Genomic DNA, 20,805 nt, shown 5'->3' on the forward strand with positions numbered 1-20,805 from the left:
ACTGTTGGCACTTGGTTTAAGTAAAGCGTCGATGAATTACATAGAGATATTCGCCAGAGATGCTCCATTTGCAGATTGAAACGACACTCTTTTATAATTTAAAGCACTGTTGTAAATAAACGTGAAGTACGTCAACATTGTGAACCCAGACGAGGTTGAATTTATTACTGAAATTTTGTTTGGATGCTATTTTATCGTGAAGAGTTTAAATGTAACGTATTTAAGTGGAAAACAACCGTAAGTAATCAAAACTTTGATAATAAAGAGAACAAGGACGGAGTGAATAATGGAATATAATATGATAACGCGAGTGGGTAGAGGAATTCGTGTATTAGCGGTGATGTTGTACTAACGGTTTTGGGGTTAGTTACCCTAAGGGCAGAGGCAACTGTTTCTGGAACAATATGCCCTTAGCAGCTTATATAGCAATTTAATACGTGTAAATTTATGTAATGTGTAAAAGCAGAACTGTAAGTTTGAGTAATAAGGATTTTATTTGGACGAAGATATTAAATGATTTTCAAGAGTTATTATTACACAGCCTTACCGAATAATCCTGCAGCGATAAATAAACGAACGTTTCATTTTTATGACAGAATTCCCTCCACGAATAATGAAAATATAATGAATATACGAGGAATAATGAATGATTTTTAAAGAGTAAATAATGCAAATTTCGTTCGTACAGGGAGTACGGATGTCATATTACAACATAAAAATTGTACGACGTTAATACACGACTAAATGTGTTGTAACAGAGAGCGGATTTTAAATACAACTGTCACGGGAATACTAAATGTTAACTTTAACGTGTTTAAAAAGGGGAATAAAAAGAATAATGGAAGTAAAAACTACTAAAACTATTAAAATAGTCTGCACGACGTTGGATGTTTCGCGAACTGTGAAATTTCAGGGGTGAATTCACAAAAGTTAGCAAAAGAAAGTTTTATCTTTTTCGTTACTCTAGTATACTGCATGTTTAAAATTATTCTATAGAAAACAGATCGAAGAATTCAAGAGTAAGTAGCTCTCGCAAAAATATTGTTCCCATCGCGTCGAAATAGACACACGGAATATCTTTTGCGAGAAAACTCGCTCGAAAATAAATTATTCGGAAGCATCCATTCACGGACGTATGAATAACCCAAGAATAATTTGTTTTGCTATTCCTGAGGAATGAAATTGCAATAAATCAACCGCTATTTTGAGATGATCCCGTGTACAGGGTACGGTGAATATTTTTATCGACGCGGCACGGACGCGAAATATTTACGGGCACAGTGCATTCGTCTGTCAAAAATTTCACACGAGGATATATAAAATGAAATCTACGTCGCGAAGGAGCCGTAGTCCACAAATCGCTCTCTTTGAAAGTTCCTCGACGCGCCGGTGCTCGCTAGGTCTGTCATTGAAATTCTGCAAGCAAATTTTTGCACATGGGAAAACGCGAGTATCGGAATAACTTACGTCGAAAATTTCTCACTTATTTTCACATTGACACGCGCGAAAAAGTTCCGCCCGGAATATATCCGTCGGAGTTGCCCCGAAACGTTGCTTCGAAGCGCAAGTTGTACCAACCCGCGTAGCATTCTGTATTCAAATTTCGCCCGGCGAGCCGACGTTCCAAAGAATATCGACGAAAATTGAGTTTCATTCAGCAACCCGGAGACCAAAGATACTGTTAACTTCTCGTTATCGATCACGTCACGCCTGTGGATGTTTGGCATTTTCCATTAAATTATAGGTAGCGACTTCGTTCGAAAACCTTCGACATAGTCGGTAACAGGGCTCGCTTGAAAGTATGAGGAAATATGCTGCTACCGCGAACTACTTAAACGTATTTCCTTTCGATGGTACGCGAAACATTCGCGCGGAAACGCCGTGGAAAAATTGTCGATGATAGAATGGAACGCGACTTCGCGTAGTTCGCGGAAAATCGAATGCTGGGCGATAGATTCCGTTTCTATTTAAATAACGTTACGACCTCTCGTAAAATAGTGGTTATAAAAATTGTTAGACCTTCTTGAGTAATCGATAAAATCGCGAGTAAAATTTGGAGGGGTTTCAGCGTGCATATTCTTTAAAAAGAATTCTCAAACATGACCCACTTTTCGAAGCGCTGAAGCGAGACTCTCGGATCCGAACGCGCGCCGGTAGATCGCGAGAAATGGCTGGAGGGGGTACGCGAAAATCTCTAAATACACGGATCCTCCAAGCTGTGTGCCGATGCTAATTTATTCAGAATCGCGTCCCGATCTTCCCAGGGACCGTTTAAACGAGGCCGTAAAGCGACGACGGTGATTTTATGCGTCCTCCCTGACACGCGTGCATCGTCCTGGCTGGTTCTTCCAGGGATGCAAATTTCCGACGGCATCGCCGGGGTCTGCCTCGTAAATCGGGGACAAATCGGAGGGGTGAACGACGGTGCAACCCCCTCGTGGCTGCCACGACCCTCGCGAATGGATTTCCGTCGTTTCTTTTAGCGAAACGGAATCGTGTCACCTCGAACTTTCATTCATCCGACGTCAACCTGGGAAATCCTTCTCGCAATGCACGGCTGAGACTTAGTAGATTAAACGTGCCTCAGACAGAGATGGGAAGACCAGCTCCACGGAGACAATTTTTATTTTTCATATCGCGGTCTGTGAAGAATTACAATATTTAAATTATAATAGAAACGTATGCAAGCTTCGAACAAAAATGCTTATCGCGATATGATGTGGACCGTATCTGTGAATTTCATCTTCCCATCCAATCAGTTTCAAGGAAGTACACTTCACCGAGGACGACACACGTACTGGTTTATGTAACAAACGTGACTTCTTCGCTATTTTTGAGAGTTACTATTTGGACTCGGACGACTCAGGAGTCCCTTCGGGTCTGTTAGAATTGCTGCTACGTCCGTTGACTTTATGAATGTACTCTTTCGGGACAACAGTAATGAGATTTCCCGCGGGGCGAAATTCCCTGATTTTTTTTAGCGAAGAGTGGATTAAATGGAAATACTTGTGACGGTACAAGAATTTCGAGAATCCTGAAATGGTCCAAACCACGAGCGTCTAGTTCTGCGAAATATTTTTAAAAAATTGACAAATTGTCTACTGCATGATAAATTTAATTCACGTAGGTAACTCTTGTTTAAAAATATTTTCCTACACTATGCATATTAGAAATAAATTCTATAGTTTAAATTCACCGCGTACACTCAACAGTCCGCGCGCCCACTTTCTATTCTATTCTTTTGTACCATCTATCATTTTCTTTTCTCTTCTCTGTATCAAATCTTGACACGCGCGTTTTTATTAATAAACAGCGCAACATTTAACTACAAGTCTGATTCCAAAAGTAGCTGAATAATTGAAGAGTTATTTCCACCTAAGTCTCAATGTTTTTTCATAGGTTAACATTTTGTAGACTGAATCTTATTGAATATCCCACCGAGTTGCATATTATTAAGTGGACGTACGACATTGTGTTTTCGTTTTCATTGAATTTTGCAGTCTTATCGGTTCTCAGAAATTTCGTTGGGAAGTAACAGGGTGAGATTGCGAGCACCGCTAATTGTTTCAAGGCGCAGTGGACAAGGGTAGCTGGACCGTACGCGGTTGATTCTTGAGCGTATCGCAAAGGGTGAGATTTGTTTAACGCGCTTGTTCGACCTTAACGAGCATCGATTGAACCACTCGAGGAATAATGGCGCATCGGGAATCGGTGTGCCCGTGGTAGATCAATCGGGAGAAACTGCAGGGAGTTTCTAATTGCGCGCCAGACCAGAATTTAAAGACGCCACTGAACAATCGATAATCGTTTTTCAAGCGTTCCCCGCGCTGCCACGGCAATGAATGAAATTTATTACAGAAGCACGACTCGTCGCGGCGTTTCGGGGCTGGAATTATTCATGGATATTTGTATTTCAGGCGTAGTTGGCGATTTGAATGTGAAAGCTGGAAAGAAAAGCGTTTTCCAGTGAAACGCGAGAGTAATCGAATTCCGACGCGGAGGGGGTCGGGGCACGCCGCGTTCGTTATCGAGATTTTAAAGACGCTAAATGCGAATGAGTTTCCCATGAATGCGCCGCGAAATTATAAGAAATTAAACCAGGCTTTCAGCGGGGACTCTGTGATCGTTGAACCCGTCGCGGATTAAAGCCGAACCGTTCCTCGAGCGTTCCAACGAGGCTGGAAATTAAATTTCAACCGAGTAACTTTTTATTCTATAGGCTCGAAATTGTTCAATAATCGTTCGCTCGTGAGACGCAAGATTATTACCAATGGCATCTTTGCCAAGCTCGTTCTCATTAATTTAGGAAAAACAATAGCCTGAATTCTTGTGAAAATTACAGTAATGCACATTTACTGGTTAAATACAGTTCTATGAAACTTTTGCTTTGATATTATGTAATTATTAAGCAAAGGTAGCAAAACGGACTGAGTCTGAAAATTATGAATAAAATTTGTTCACGCGAGGGTGGGTTTTCGAGAAAATTAATTTCTGAAATTCGTTTGAAGCGCATGCAATTAACACTCAGGCTCTCTTTGAGTCTTTTTCTACCCAAGATTTATTTATTTAAGAACGAATGCAATTACGGACAAAGCTTTAACGAAATTTATATCAGTATTTTGTGTACATTTGTATTTTTGTCTTGGAGACGCTGTACAATAGAACAGGGGACCGCTAGAGTGTTAAGAGTTGAAGCGTCTGACCATTACTGGTTACTTCTACTAGTATTGTTGCCTGCTATCTTCATTAATACACAGATGAAGTATTACATTGGTTATTAACTGAACTAAAAATATTTTTCAGTAACGAATGCAATTACGGACAAAGCTTTAACGAAATTTATATCAGTATTTTGTGTACATTTGTATTTTTGTCTTGGAGACGCTGTACAATAGAACAGGGGACCGCTAGAGTGTTAAGAGTTGAAGCGTCTGACCATTACTGGTTACTTCTACTAGTATTGTTGCCTGCTATCTGCATTAATACACAGATGATGTATTACAATGGTTATTAACTGAACTAAAAATATTTTTCAGTAACCGTATAGAGGCGTAAACATTTCATTCAGTATCCAAAGAAGAAGAATCATTGCACGGTTAACGTATCGAGACGTAAAAAGCAACGCGTCTCGTATCGAAATAAATACCGACGCGTTGCTCAGATCGGAAGTACTTGGCGTGCATTTACCCTTAAATTCCACCACCTCCGGCAATTAAACTTCACTACACGGTAACGGTAGTTTCTCTCAATTCCCAGGAACACCGATACGGAATCCCGCGATTGTGCCCTCTCCTTCCACGGATTGATACTCGTTAAAGTCGACGACCACCCCCGGAATGTTGCTGTTGCTTCGCAATCTCCCAATCAGTCCTCGTAAAACCAAGCAAATATTGAAATATGAGGCGATTCCGCAACGACGCGTACAACCGCCCACGCGTTCGTTTCGGCATTAAGTCGCACGTACAAAGCAATTAAGGAGTATTTAGTGGCGGTAATTAACTCGCCTTTAAATCCCGCTACCTTCGAACCGCCGTGGCACGGTTAATCCCCGCGAACCGTTCTCTTTTATTTCTGATGGGCTGAAACTTTTACGTCGGCTGCCAAATCCTGCCGAAATTAATCGATAATGGCCGCCTTTTCATTCCGCGAAACGCCGGCGTTATTGAATCCCTCGCGTAATCAATGTCCACGAAACACTCCATAGATAGTCGTAATTTTAAAAAAATACGTATTTTTATGAAACGATAGAAGACACCTTAAATATTGCAAATCAATATTTATTCAATAATGATGCAAAAAAGATGGTGTAATCAATGTCCACGCAATACTCGACAGATAATCGTAATTTTTAAAAAATACGTATTTTTATGAAACGATAGAAGACACCTTAAATATTGCAAATCAATATTTATTCAATAATGATGCAAAGAAGATGGTGTAATCAATGTCCACGCAACACTCGATAGATAGTCGTAATTTTTAAAAAATACGTATTTTTATGAAACGATAGAAGACACCTTAAATATTGCAAATCAATATTTATTCAATAATGATGCAAAGAAGATGGTGTAATCAATGTCCACGCAACACTCGATAGATAGTCGTAATTTTTAAAAAATACGTATTTTTATGAAACGATAGAAGACACCTTAAATATTGCAAATCAATATTTATTCAGTTCTGTGTTGATATAAAGAACTGCCTCGTTTCTATAAAATAAACTTCAATACTTCGTAACGGTTAATTTCCGAACGTACTTTTATCGACGATTGTTTATTTCTATCGACGAGTGCGATATGTTTATGGTGTCTGTACCTATAATTTATAAACACCTTCTATTTATAGCTCGAATTTGCGCAGTAGAAACTGTTCGCGTCGAGAGACGCGATCTTTATATGAAGCAGCTGGCGCTCGTTAAAGTCTACAATCGAGTTTTATTTCTGCCATTAAACTACACGAAAGCGAAGACGTTATCGGGGATTCTTTGCGACCGAACGTGGCGTTTCGTAATTTTGCCAATGAAACTAATGCACGGACCCAGAGACGTACGAACTGATTATTGTATCGAACGCTGATCGCAATGAAAAACGATCAAAGAACACTTGTAATTTATCAGTGAGAATCAATATTTTTCAAATAGAAAATACAGTCGATAGAATAATACTTAAAGAAACTTTTAAATAATCGCTCTTTGTAAAGAAGAAGATATTTCCAACTCTATTTATTATGAATGTTTCATACCTATCCCAAGAAAATTTACCTTCGTACGACATCTAATAGTCTAATAGGGAAAACGAAACCATGTATTGTCCACTTTGAGTAGCAATTAATTCACAATAAATACCCAGAAATTTCAAAATGCATGTAAATGCATCAAATATGTTTTTTTTTTTAATTTTAAATCGTTTTTCTTCGAGAGAGCCTACCATACGATCATTGAAAATTAAATTTTGCGTACCGAACAAGACTTAAAATATTAGTAGGTGGAAAAACGCCCTCTTTTACGATGGCGATGCACATCATTCGACGAGAAACGGGATTCGAGGTGAGAGGAGCGACTCCTCGTTTTGAACTGCACGCTACGTTTCTCTGCTGCTGTGCTCGTTGGTGGAAAGAGGGATGAAACATAGGGGTGAACGGGGGGTTTGTTCTGCGATGGGCGCAGGCTGCATTTCAAGCAGGACTAACTCTTCGCTTCTCGAGGTCCTTGCACGAGTATTAAGTCGGTCTTTGCTTCTTCCTCTCGCTCGTGGATCTCACGGATTCTCTCGAGCAGTGTTTCTCAAACTTTTCTGACCGCGGACCACTTTGGCGAAGCACAGAACCCGTTAAGTTGACTCGTTAAGTGCCCAGAGTTCCATTTAGCAGACATATCGAAAATGCTACACGCGAAATATTGTTATACGATAATTGTTTAACGCCGTCTGCAATTCCATTTTTCACGTTTTACCGTCGTTAGTGTAAAATCGCCGACGAGCAGACTTTCCAGCTATTGGCAAGCCCTGAACTGATTTCGACTAAAAATTAAATCCATCGAAAATTGGCACTCACGACGTATTGCTTTCCAATCGCGTCGGTCTGCAAACAACATTTGCTCCAATCGCGGGATCCGACGTTATATTCGCAGAAAAATGGGAAACGGGGGAATTTTTTATATTCCCCCGTTAATAGATGCCTTCTACCATTCGAAAACCACATCCGGTCGAGTCGAGATCGCTCGAATAAAAATAGGACGCGAGAATAGCACGGTACGGAATTGTCTTATATCTTTAACTAAGTTTGATTGAGTTGAAAGAAGTTCGAATAAGAAGGATGACACGAGAAAATAAAGGAAAATGTTTTCGACGTTAAAGAAATTGGGTCGCGTGGGAAATGAAAATGATGACAATGTTGGAAAAGACGGTTTAATGATAGTTTTGGTCTTGAACGATATTCGTTACTTCCACTGGTTTGGCGAAGCCAGCGTTTCGTCACGCCCGTACAGATCGATGATTCTATTAACTGTCTCTGCGGTGTTAACGAAAGTGACGATGTAGGAGATCGTTCCACCGAAGATAACAATCATAATAAACGAGGGAGACAGAGAGAATCGAGGTCTGCGACCTATTTGCTCGTAGACTTTTCGACTACAATGTCTGAGCAATAACTTAGTTTTCTGATTGGCTTGCATTTTTTCTAACAAAAATAGAAATGTACAAAAGAAGAACAAGAATGATTTCTAGCTACTCGTTCCTCACTACGCGTTAGAATCTTAAAATGGGGCCAAAATGTTAATGATATAGTAGTTTCATATTCCTTACAGTTAACTTCAACATTAAGAAAAGATAGCAATAAGAATTTTTTTTCTCGAAAGTACGTAGGATTTCGAGGGTATGTTCATTGACCAAAAATGACTGTAATTAACCCCCGCAACTAAAAATAATTTTTCCAGAACGATTTGAAATTTTTTTTTTCACCAAAGAATTTAGGCACCTATCCCCTGTCGATTTTTCTTAAAGCATCGTTTTTCATTTTTAATAAGTTTGTTTGACGTCCTACCGAAATTTTGTTTAGTACCTTTTTGTAGGTATCCATGAGTTCTACTTCCATACTAAATTTCATTGCGATCCATTGACTATTGTAGGAGTTATGGCTGTTTGAAAATTGGACCATTTTTATGGGGTTTTTCTCATTTTGCGGGGTCAAGGACCAACTTTTTGAATATTTTTGCAATTTGTACATATTCTCCATCAAAATACGCGTAGTTTGCTTTTTTAAACATTAAAATCGTCCAATCCGTTCAGGAGTTATGATGTTTTAAAGATACGCATGAAATTTCAGTGAAACATATCAACGCTATGGTCAGCCATGAAATTTTCGGTAAGGAATTTTTTTCTCGAATCTGCGTAGGATTTCGGGGGTATGTCTATTCACCAAAATTGATTGTAGTTGATCTCCCTAGCTAAAAATAATTTTTTTAGAACGATTTAAAAAATTTTTTTTTTGCCAAAAAATTTAGGCACCTACCCCCTGTCGATTTTTCTTAAAAATTTGTTTTTCATTTTTAGTAATTTTGTTTGACGCCCTACAGAAAAGTTGTCTGATACTTTTTTGTAGGTACCCATGAGCTCTACTTCAGAAAAAAGTTTCATTGAAATATATTCACAATTGTAGGAGTTATGGCTGTTTGAAAATTGGACCATTGTTATGGGGTTTTTCTTATTTTGCGGGGTCAAGGACCAACTTTTCGAATATTTTTGCGATTTGTACATATTCTCCATCAAAATACGCGTAGTTTGCTTTTTTAAACATTAAAATCGTCCAATCCGTTCAGAAGTTATGACGTTTTAAAGATACGCAAGACATTTTCCAGTGACATTTCTGGCTCGAAATGCTATTTTCGGAAAGGAATTTTTTTCTCGAAAATGGTTAGGATTTCAAGAGTATGTCTATTGACCAAAAACGATTATAATTGACCCCAGCAACCGAAAATAATTTTTTTAGAATGATTTGGATAATTTTGTTTTCATCAAAAAATTTCAGTACCTATCAGAATTTTTTTCTCGAAAGTGGGTAGGATTTCGGGGGTATGTCTATTCACCAAAAATGATTGTAATTGATCCCCGCAACCGTAAATAATTTTTCCGTTAATCATTTGAATTTTTCTAATTTAATTTTTTAATAACTTTTTAACGAAGCCTCAATCAAGAAATTGATATTCTTGATTTTCGTCTTATTTTGGCCTCTAGAATCTCCCGTTAAAATTTTTCGCAGGGGTGGCCGAACACCCTGCATATCTCTTCGTCGAAGATACTCCTGAGCTTTAAAGGATAACCACTAGGCACTTTAAAACTGACCAATCGCCAAGTAATGGTCTTGAGCTCGTTAATAATCGATTAACAGGCTAACACAGTTTCCACGCTTAGAAGATGTCTCGGGAATTCAATTAGAAGTTCGTCTAGACCTCTAACTTGTCTCTTTTATATCTCAGACCAGTTTCAGTACTTTGACAGTGTCGGTCTATCAAACGGCTGTTACTTAAATTTAATTAACTCAGATAGCAATGTGTACTATAGTCAATGTATATTACATATAAATTCCAATATTAGAATATCAACATCACTGGGAATCGCAATGTAAACGACACAAACCGAGCGTTAAAATTAGTTCTATCTACAAAAAATTCCAAGTTGTAACGCAACGTCCAATGTAAAATTCTTTTTCCGAGTGATATTAAAATTTGAAACTTCTCTGTTTCCCGTGTTCTTCGAATATGATTCTACGGAAACCGTGAAACGTTCAGCTTCGACTAGAATATTATGAATTCTGCTCGCGACGCCTAAACACACGAAACCGGCGAATATATTAATTTCACTGTGTTCATTGACCCCGTTTCGAATCTCAAACGACAGAACATAAACATCCTTCAGAGAATGGTGTCGGTGAAACGGATTATACGATAAATGGAACGTCTTCTTTTTCACCGTTGCAAGTATCATTGTAATTTTAATGTCGCCAGAAGAATTTAACATAAAAGAAGGGAGAGAGAAACGAGATCCGAGTGCTCGCGAATCCCTGATGAAGAACGGTACTTTTAACGAATGAAGAGATACGGCATTAAAAATAATATCTGGAGCAGTTCGGTCCGTTGACTTATAACCCTGCGCCTTTCCCATTATTCTCTCATTAAACTATGCGCTTTATTATTATTTTAGATCGATTGCTATTCCCCTCCCTATCGATCTATCGTTACTGTAGCCTTATTTGCGACGAATACGAAACTTCGAACGCGTATAATTTCTAACTGGAAAATATTTTAATAGGAGAAGGAGAAAGTTTCCGGTGACGGTTAATCGTCGAGGGGATTTATCATTTGCACACGTTCAGTTTAAGGATAGCGACGAACACGAAACCCCTACGCGCTATATAATTTCACCGGGATTAATTAACTTCCGTCGCATTGTCGTTCGTACTCTTCACGAAATATAATTTAAGGCTTTAATTAGAATTTAATCAGAATACATTGCCGAAATTAATTTGGAAAATATTTTCTTGCCCGGCAGACGCGATAATTATGTCGATTTACAATGCAATAATATCGATACCATAGTGATTATTCCGTACATACATTTTCCGAAATTCGGTTGCAGCAGGTTCCTGGGCAATCTCGTGCCATTGTTATTAAAACTCGTAATTAATTCCGCACTGTACGTTACGTCGAACGCAACAAAATACTAAACATTAAACAACGACAGAAAATGCCGATTGCCAACGATAGGGGGGTAAAACAGAAGCCCAAAAAGCATCGTACGATAAGAACGATTATGGTGCTCGTCGGCGAAACTAAATCGGCCAAAGTTTATCGAGTTCTGGAACTAAGAACGGAAACGACGACGCTCCGCAAAAAAACTAACGATTCTCGATCGAGACCGAAGTACACCCCGCCTGAGGTACCAGCAAAGTTCGTATTGATTTAACTTTATTCCCGAGGGAGTCATTTATCGCGCTTAAAATCGAACTGAAATTTTCGGCGAACGAATTCTTATTGGGGACGAACAGCGTAACGGGGGATCGCGCGACGAAACAAAAGTTGCTGGCGGCCGTTTAAAAATTCGTCTGAAAATTCGTCCCCCTCCGTCGCGCGGAATAGAAAACGTTCGAAGTTTGTTTCAGGAATTTCACGCTGTACAGACAGGCCGCGCGCCAAGAGCGAAATTTTTGCCACGACTTCGCCGAACCTGCCACTCAGTTAATTAACCCCGCGCTCACCTCAAATACCACAACTTACTAATTTACTCTGGCGTAATTACAACACTTTACAGAGCGCGTAGCGTCGGGGAAAAACGAGGATTTAACGTTACGAAAACCGATCGGGGTATCGCCTGCCACCGAAACCTGCAATCTACGCTGAAACCAAACCGATCGATGCAAATTTCCGTTCTATCGTTTTTTTCCCCAGAATACGCTGCCGGTGCGAATTTTTAATCGCGCATGAAAATAGCGAGAACGCTGGGAACACGAGGGATGAACAGGGAATTGGTCGACTTCGATTTTAATGTGCTTTTGCAAAATTATAGAAGTTCCTTTTGGCGTATAACGTAAGAAATTTAATATTAATTCAGTTTGCACGATTTTGTGTAGTTTTGGATGAAAATATGTAGCTAGCAGGAGTTTATTGATGTCTCATTTAAAAACTTGTGGACTGAATTGATATAATAAATGTTACGAAGCATTCTCTGAATGGTCGATGGGGGCATAGCTAATTTATAATTGTTCCACTTTGATTATTTATATCTTAAAAAGTGTGTCAAAATCGAGTTCGTGTCCTCCGCTGATTTTTAAACAACGTTACCTAACTGTTAAGATTCTCCATTATATAAAGGAATAATTCCTATCATGAAAGAGGATTCCTTTCGTAAACATTACTTCTGATTTCCAAAAATGAACGCTAAAATTCCCGGTGGTCGTAATTCAAATCCAGCGATTAGAATTGTCAGAACGGATTATTTTATCGTCCCCGATTTCGAGTCACATGATATCGAAAGACCAACTTGGCGGATTCATTGATCCACGCGAAAGCAAGAAGGTATGTAATCGCCACATGTTCCCTGAATTGTTTCGTTGAATTATGTTTCTCCATAACGCGATACCCGTCGCATCGGACGTTAGATTCCCCTCCTTTCCAGGGCTCGATCGTCGTGTTTACCCCGATTTCGACGATGGTTTCGAGCGCGTCGACTTACCGCGGCACTGGGCGAATTAAATCGTGCCCGGGGCGTAATTAATTCGCGAATCGCGGGACCAAGCCTCGTTCGAGAACGGTGTTAGCCTTTGTCTGGCGCCTCCGCGATCTCCGTTCTCCCCTCGAAAGGGAATCGCTACCGGCGGGTCACTGTACACTTTCGAATTCCGTTTATGCGCACGTCGCGCCAGCGAGCTCCTCCAACTGTATGCATTCACAGAACACACTCGTCGAACTGATATGCACCACGGACCCGGCGAAAACAAATTTCACGCGCGACCGAAAACGAACGCGATTCCGCACGTTTTTATTCTTCTTCTCCCTTTTTTTTTTTTCTATTTCACGCGTCACGAGCGCCGAGAAGAGGAGATCGCGCGCCGAAACGATCGAACTGGACGCGAACTTTCCCGCCTAGCCGGGACGTGCGGACGATTTCCGGTTCCCTCCGTAGGAGAGCGAGACAGAACTGAGCGTCTCTTGGCCAGCAGGCCTCGATCGGCGGGGTGGCACCCTCGGTAACGGGGCTGTGGCCCAGCGCGCTTGCGTTACGCTCCTGCGCGCGTATAACCACCCCCGTGTCGCCCTTAACGTCTCTCTCCTTCCCCCTACACGCTAGGCCCATCTCTCTTCCAGTGGACTTACTTCTTCTTTCTTTTGTTGCCGGAAGTTGCCGAAATTCCGCGGAACGCGACGCGTCTGGGCTCTACGCTACTGGATAAAAATATAAGATGCTCTGTATTTTGTATTTTTTGGGAAAAAAATTCTATATTTCATCGTATACCGTGTCAGAAACGAGAATAAGACATCTCAACCCCTAGACAATATTTAGTTTGGTTCGTACAAGGAATGGTTAGGAAAGAGAATAGATTTGTTTTACGAATACCTCGTGAATGTAAAAATCTGTTGATTTTAATTTAGAAGACTTCGTGATGAGTGTGTAGCCTCATAATTGTGAAATTTGAGTCAGACTCGCCATTGTATGGCAAGGGGTTAATATAAGCTGACTTTTATTGGTCAAACTTGCAAGACGATAATAAAGAATTGTCATTTATAGAAATGTTCGATCAAATGTCGCGTTAATATTTTTATTCGCTTTTGTTGTTCCAGCTTTGAACAATACACGCTTTTGAAAAATGATTTATATCGCGAGCAATACGGATTTGTAATATGATTGTGCACAAATTTATAATTTGTTTTGTCGATGGAAATATCAGTAGAAAGCTTGATTAATCAGATCCTTTTTATTCCCACCTTAAATACGTTGCATATTAACGAGACAGTTTAATACCTAATAGTCAACAATGAGTAACTATGATAAATACCTGATATGAAAAATTTCATTGGAAATGAGTTAGAAATTCTTCCATGTTAGATTTTCGTGACTTACCTGAAACGAAAAAGAAAAATCGAATTAGCGACAGAGGACAATAATATTCAGCTTATGTCGGTTCACGAATTGTTCATAATTATAACGTTTTCAATATTCAGCAGTAGTATATTCGATCTAGACGAAATTGTTTGATTTACGAACGACATAAAGCGATGCCAATCTTTCTGGTCAATTTTAGGAGTCTTAATATGGTTAATATGCTATTTTTACACCTAATAACGAATCACTCGTGGAACGTGGCTGAATTTATCGGAGGACTGTTGCAAAGTACAGAGAATGTAAATTTGTTTTCCAGGAATTTCGTTGGAAAATAATTAGACTCGCTAATGCACTGAAAAACGTACGGTACGATGCATAATTATTTTCTGAGATTCTAACTGTTATACAGGGTGTTCAGCTACCTCTGGGAAAAATTTTAATGAGGATTCTAAAGGCCAAAATAAGACGAAAATCAAGAATAGCAATTTGTTGATGGAGTCTTCGTTAAAAAGTTACTAACAATTAAATTAAAAAATTTCAAATTATTCTAAAAAAATTATATTCGGTTGCGGGGGTCAATTACAATCATTTTTGGTGAATAGACATACAAAATTTGTTGGTAACGCATCGATAGTAAAAATGTACTTGGTAAACCACAATTTATTTGCATATTTAATAAATAACTAACGTCCCTTGGACGATTTAGTTCTAACTACGTTATATTCGGCAAGAAAATTACATCGTTACTCCGTCTCGACCCTCTCCCGTAGGAATGGCGAAATTCATTTCCCATTTCATCGATTAGCCAGTCTCAGGATTTCCGTTCGAACTGACCCGCGCTCCTCGAAGCGTTATCGCGTTCGAAACGAAGATCAGAAAACGTTTAACACCAGATCCGAATATAAGGAAATATTTACCAGAGAGACTTCCTTCGCGGACGTGAAAATACGAGCGGATGAAACGGAGTTATTTATTTCCTGCCTTGAGGTAGCTCGCGGTATATTAAATGCTCACGGTTATCTTTCCCCCAGTTTTGCGCCAAAAACGATTAACGCGAAAACTGAATTTCCACATAGCAGATGCTGCGGACATATTAGAAAAATGCTCTCGCCGCGCTGTAAATCTACAAAGAGAAATTCAAACACCGAACCTGACAAAAACTGCGAATCACGTATTCGAGCACTTTTAAAGATCGACGATCTAATGATTTATTCTCCCACCGCGTGTATTAAAATCGTATTCTTCGAGAAAATCTAGTTCTTATATTTCGAAAGAATTAACGTCTACGGTATTCAGAAAGAGGGTTTGTTGATTCCAATATTTTTATCTAAATCGACGACTAATTCTCGAAAGCATCCAGTTCGTAAGAGATTTATTATTTACTCTTCATAGTGTTTCGTAGAAAGAGAAATACCGTTTCGTCGTCATCCTTCAACATTTCTCGACAATTTCACAACAATACAAAAAAGTATCCGTTAAATTAGAATCATCTGGGCGGTCATAATCATTTGGCGGAAAGGTGTACAGCTAATACGTTCCGTTTTTAATTTCCACGGAGCTGCCAGCTTCCGGTGTCATTGTAGCTCCTAGAACCGCGTGGAGATTCGCATTTGCAACCACGTTACGAGCATTCTCAGCTGGCAGTTAGCATAACAGTCGCGTTGCACGGCGTCTCGTAACCTGTCAGGTCAGTGATTAACATAACAAACGCATAATAACGCGACGGTTCTCGTGTCTCTGTTGGAGGATCGACTTCCTAGACGCGCATATGTTAAGGAATTTTGCAATTCCATGAAATCCTGTTTCAAACGATATTTCGTGATCATACCGAAACACGTTTCTCGTTAATTGTATGCAAAATTGCGCGTAATAAGATTTAAAAATGAATTAATTAAGAATCTTTGCGTGAACCTGTAGAAATTCGTATTAAATGGGGTACTAGTCGATCAATCTTGAATTTTCAAGCAAACCACGTTACGCGTTTGGATTTTCAAACCTGGATTTATGGCTGGGTCGTTATAACGAACTGGTATTTTTTCACTATCGATTCTGTATTGTTTTATTTTGTTCAAAAATCGAAAACAATTTTCAGGTTTTATTAAACTGTCTATCGTGTTTCGAAACATCCCAAGCTTTTTAAATTGCTTTAATATTTAATCATCTTTGTACTTCTATCATTTCGAGGGTTTTAATATCGAATCGTAACATAATCTTTTTATTGTAATTATTTGGATAGGCTATACAGCAGTGTGTTTGACTTGCGAATTTTCATAAAATTTTTCTCAATGAAAAGGACGACGTGTCGAGTAGACGACGCCTGAAAATGGGAGAACACGAAATTGGATTCTGTTCTTGTAATATTCGAGTATGGAGCGTAACTTCATTGCGAGTTATGACTGTTTTCGCGTTGAGAGCCTTTTAGTATAATCGTATCCTTTGCAGCAATATGGCTCAGATTTGAACGTAGCTCAGTTAAGAAAGATGATTTCACAGCGACCTCCGCGGAGAATTCTCCGCTCCCCTCGACTCGAGACGCCTTTAGAAGTTCCTCGCGAGGTATGCTCAATATTCACGAGCTAGACACGATTATATCTTTACTGTATTTTGACGGAGAGTCAGAGAGAAAGGCTGCAATTAGCAGCGAGGGACCAGCTTCAAAGAGTAGTTCCTAATTTGTAAATCGTAGCTACTAGAGTCTATTTGTTGAGAGTTGTATATGCAATCGAGTCTAACAAGATCTGAGAATTAATTGAAAATCGTCACGGGAACATGTGGAAGTACACGTTGGATGGAAGCAGACACTGGGACGATGATTATCAGGAGAAGAATTCAGCACAGACAAGGATATTCCTTTCGAAATAACAGTAATAATAATTCTTTATTTAACGGGTCGATTCCCCTTTGTACAAATTTAAAAAGAAAACTTTAAAGACGGATTAATACAGAGTTAATTTAGCAAAGTTTGTTTATATGAATTATTGCGAGCTTCTCGACAGGAAATATTATTCCTCCACTTAGGATCTTGTATATAAAAATTAAATTAAATTTCATACGACAAATGTTAAGTGGTTATAAATGTAGTCTTACTTCTATCTCTGTATAGTCAAAATAAACATGAAAGGCAACGTTAATTATAGTAGTTGGTATAGTCAACAGATAGAGTATAAAATGTCCTTTAAAATGAGTGCTTGTTCAAGTCGATAGTTTAATTAGTTCCGGAGATATAGAGGTTCGAAGCGTTTGTTTACGTCGCGAGGTCATTGACCTCACGAGTCGAATTAGAAAAATTACCGCTTCACATAAATTACGATATCTCCAAAACGGAAAGTCGGATCGACATAAACAAAAAATCGTTTTAAAGGGGAGGCCTTGCCACTACTAACAGTGGCTCAATAATGGTGAAAACCCTAGTAGCTTCGGAACTACACACGTCTAAAGTTTTAGTATTTTTCATACGCGTTACTAGACTTCTTTTTAAAATATTATTACCTGCAAGTAAATTATTTGGATAATTTCGGATAAATTCGGATAAAAGAAGTCAATATAGATTCCTCACCGATGAGTCCACTAACTAAAATCAAGAATGGCTATTATATTAACCGAGCAATCCACACGTTTCGTAACTAACAAAATGTGATTATAATCGACACGAATACTTCAAGTTCACCGTACGATAAATATTTTTAAAAAAACCGACCAGTTTAACGATGTAAACCTAGCCACGGATACCCTTAGCATCCGCGGCGAAGTTATAATTATGATAGAGAATACCGCGAGCTCTCGTACGAACGCGAGCCGCGTAATGAACCTGTAAGACGTAATTACGCGTTTATCGCCGGGCGAAGTTCGAACGTAATTATTAGGATGCACGGTCGCGGTTGGGCAAAGAATTACAAGACTCGGTTCCCGGCGTAAATATCATAAATCACGCCCCCCTCGAGGCGTTAACTTGCCACGTTGGGCGCGGGTGGGAATGAAAGCGCCGGCTGAGAAATGTGCATACACGCTGTCTTTCAAACTGCGAGTTCCTTGCAAGTTTCTAAATTGCTTGCTGCGAGTGAGCATCGAATAATCCACGCTTCGAGTTGCGTGCTGCTAGGAACCGTTACGCTAACCGTGCGCGAGTCAACTAATACGCGATACGTGTACGTGCATCGTTTACGCGAACGGTCCCCGTTTCCACGCGAATGAAACTCTCGCCCCAGCAATCGAGTCGACGAAAGGTATTGTGATTTCTCTCGTCCAAAATCGACGCGAACGGCTCAACGGTCTCCAGCGTCCATTTCTCGTCTCTCTTTTCGGAAACGAATTCGTCACGATACTCACCGGACTGCTTTCGTACCATTTCCATGGAAAATAATAACTACTCGAACACGGTATTTCTACAAATATTTTAAAACAATACGCCTCCACGGTCCCGCGGACTAAAAGTTTTCACCGCCTGAATTTGTCGTCTCGTTCGGTTTGTTGCCCTTCGATACGATTGAACCGACCAATTTTAAACACTTAATTGAATTGAAATGGAAACGTCGAACTTTGCGATGTAATATCGTATTGCAACCAACGATAATTGCCCAACATAGATTGCTTCGAGGACCATTGGCAGCAGGGAGTATCGAAGAAGACGCACCACGAGGTCCAAAATTATAATTAATAATTCTCGAAACCCATTTAACTTTTGTCAAAAAGTTTACAATCTCAATCTTTCAAAATGTATCGAATTTTCGAATCGTATCTTGTTTGAAGGTTTTCTCGCAAGTAGCGTTTAATGAACGTGAAAATATCGGACAATGGTACAGACTACGGTACCTCTAGTGATTCTGATTTTTGAAAGCAATCGGATTCTTCGTTTGTCGTGCACTTTTTCCTCCCCTTTCGCGGAACATGTTCCCAGCCATGGTGAAATGGGAAACTTCCTGGTTCTTCGATCCACTTAGGCTTTTGTGTGGGGGTAAAGAGGACGGGAACGTTACCGTACGATATTAGCCCTGTAACCATATGTGTACAGGGCTCGAGGGCCTCGATGGAAACTCGAAGTAAACTGTGCTGGACGTTACGACGCACCACGCTCGTCGAAGCCGCTCGAATCGGTCAGCGCATGCTTGTAAGACTATGTAGAACAGTAATCGGTACAAGGGATTCGTCTACGAAGGTTCCAGCTGCACCACTAAGCCGAAATTGACGCGTACGTAACGAAGTGATAAAGCAGTGGCGGGCGTCGAAGTGTTTATGTTCGACCTGACAACGTAAACTCGAGGATGATGTGTGTACATATCGTTGGGGTCTGACTTTCACGGCTAAAACGACTGATTTCGTTTATAAGTATTGGTAGAAAATGAATTAACACAATATATACACGTCTTCGTTTCGTTCGATCAGAATATACAATTATTCTTCAATTTTTGAAACCAACTTTTTACTATTAATAGTCGTAAGGAAATAATTGAGGTGTTAATTTTTATCGAATAAAAATAAAAATTCTCTAGATGTCTGACCACATCGCATTCTGTTCTACTGAGATGTTCTACTTATTATTCACTCTCACATATTATGACACAGTTCACGCAAATGTAAATGGTAACCGTGGTTGTTAATGACCTTTCGAGTCCAAGCAACGTTAATAAAAAATCAAATTTAAAAAACTAAACGACTTTAACGCAACTAATCAAAGTCAAACTTCAGACGCATAAATCCACTGAACCGCGGTGTGGTTCAACGCTTGCAATAGCAACGAGAAGGTTCTGCCAGCGAAAAAAGAAATTTCACGCGGCGTCAACGGCGACAGCAATAAATTAATTTGCATAAACAAGCGTGACGAAAGAAACAGGCGAACTGCGTTATACGTTATATTACACAGATAGCACTGTCAGCGTAACGGGCTCGCTTGTGTGCACATTATGCGAACAGGTGCACCGATGTGTAGCAACGTCGACCGAAGATCCGAAAGGATGTTGCGAGCTACAGCTGCGTCTCGAGCCGTAAAGCGAAACAGTAACGTGGAAAGCATAAGCATTCCGTGTCTTTCCAATAACGACGCAATCGAATGTGAGATTTTACACAGGATGCGTCCGTGTTCAACGCTAAACCTTTACAGCGTGTTTCATGAATGAAAATAAGATCTGAATTTTATACGAACAAGTCCAAGAGTCAGGCTCCGTTTACGAGAATTTTGAAAATCGTGCTAACGATCGGTAGCTAGTTTTATTTCCAAATATATTTTGTTTTGGAATTATTATTCCCACAACGCTCTATAGTAATTTGATCAATGCACCCTGTGCTTCCACAGTGTCTCCCTTAATTTCTTTTTTATTTGAGCAAAATTACCGCGGGCAAATTTCGAGGACGCTCGACGATACTGGCGACGTCACGTGATTGGTCTATCCGCGCGACCGCGAAATCGCATTAACTTCGGGTTAATATCCGCGGAAATCGCGGGTTCAGATCACCGGACAATTATCGTAGCTCGACAGCGAACGTCGACCGATCCGCTGGCCCTAGGATTTTCATCCTTGCCGCACGTAGCTCGTAATTCCTCGCCGTGCGTGCACAACTATGATTTCCATTCCGCCCACGCACGTTCCTGCTCTTCCGTTCCGTAAATCATGCGACTGGCCACTAAATTTCAATTTTTAATATAGCACGATCCGCTTAATTCGCACAGTTTGACAACGAAAGCGAGAAGAAACACATTCCAAATCCATCTTCCGCCATCTGA

The 20,805-nt window shown here is 39.8% G+C and overlaps 1 protein-coding gene and 1 long non-coding RNA gene across 3 annotated transcripts in view; both read right to left on the reverse strand.

The window, feature by feature from the left end:
* Positions 1–13,159, reverse strand: part of LOC143345787 (uncharacterized) — a 45,185-nt gene extending 32,026 nt beyond the window's left edge. Inside the window, exon 1 of the long non-coding RNA XR_013080314.1 lies at positions 12,723–13,159. This is a non-coding gene — a long non-coding RNA (uncharacterized LOC143345787). The remainder of the gene's footprint in view (positions 1–12,722) is intronic.
* The window catches only part of LOC143345783 (uncharacterized), a 455,578-nt gene that overhangs the window by 184,838 nt on the left and 249,935 nt on the right, over positions 1–20,805 (reverse strand). The gene's annotated exons all lie outside the window — the stretch shown is intronic.

This window comes from Colletes latitarsis, chromosome 9, assembly GCF_051014445.1.
Source record: "Colletes latitarsis isolate SP2378_abdomen chromosome 9, iyColLati1, whole genome shotgun sequence".
NCBI classification, from domain to species: Eukaryota; Metazoa; Arthropoda; class Insecta; order Hymenoptera; family Colletidae; genus Colletes; species Colletes latitarsis.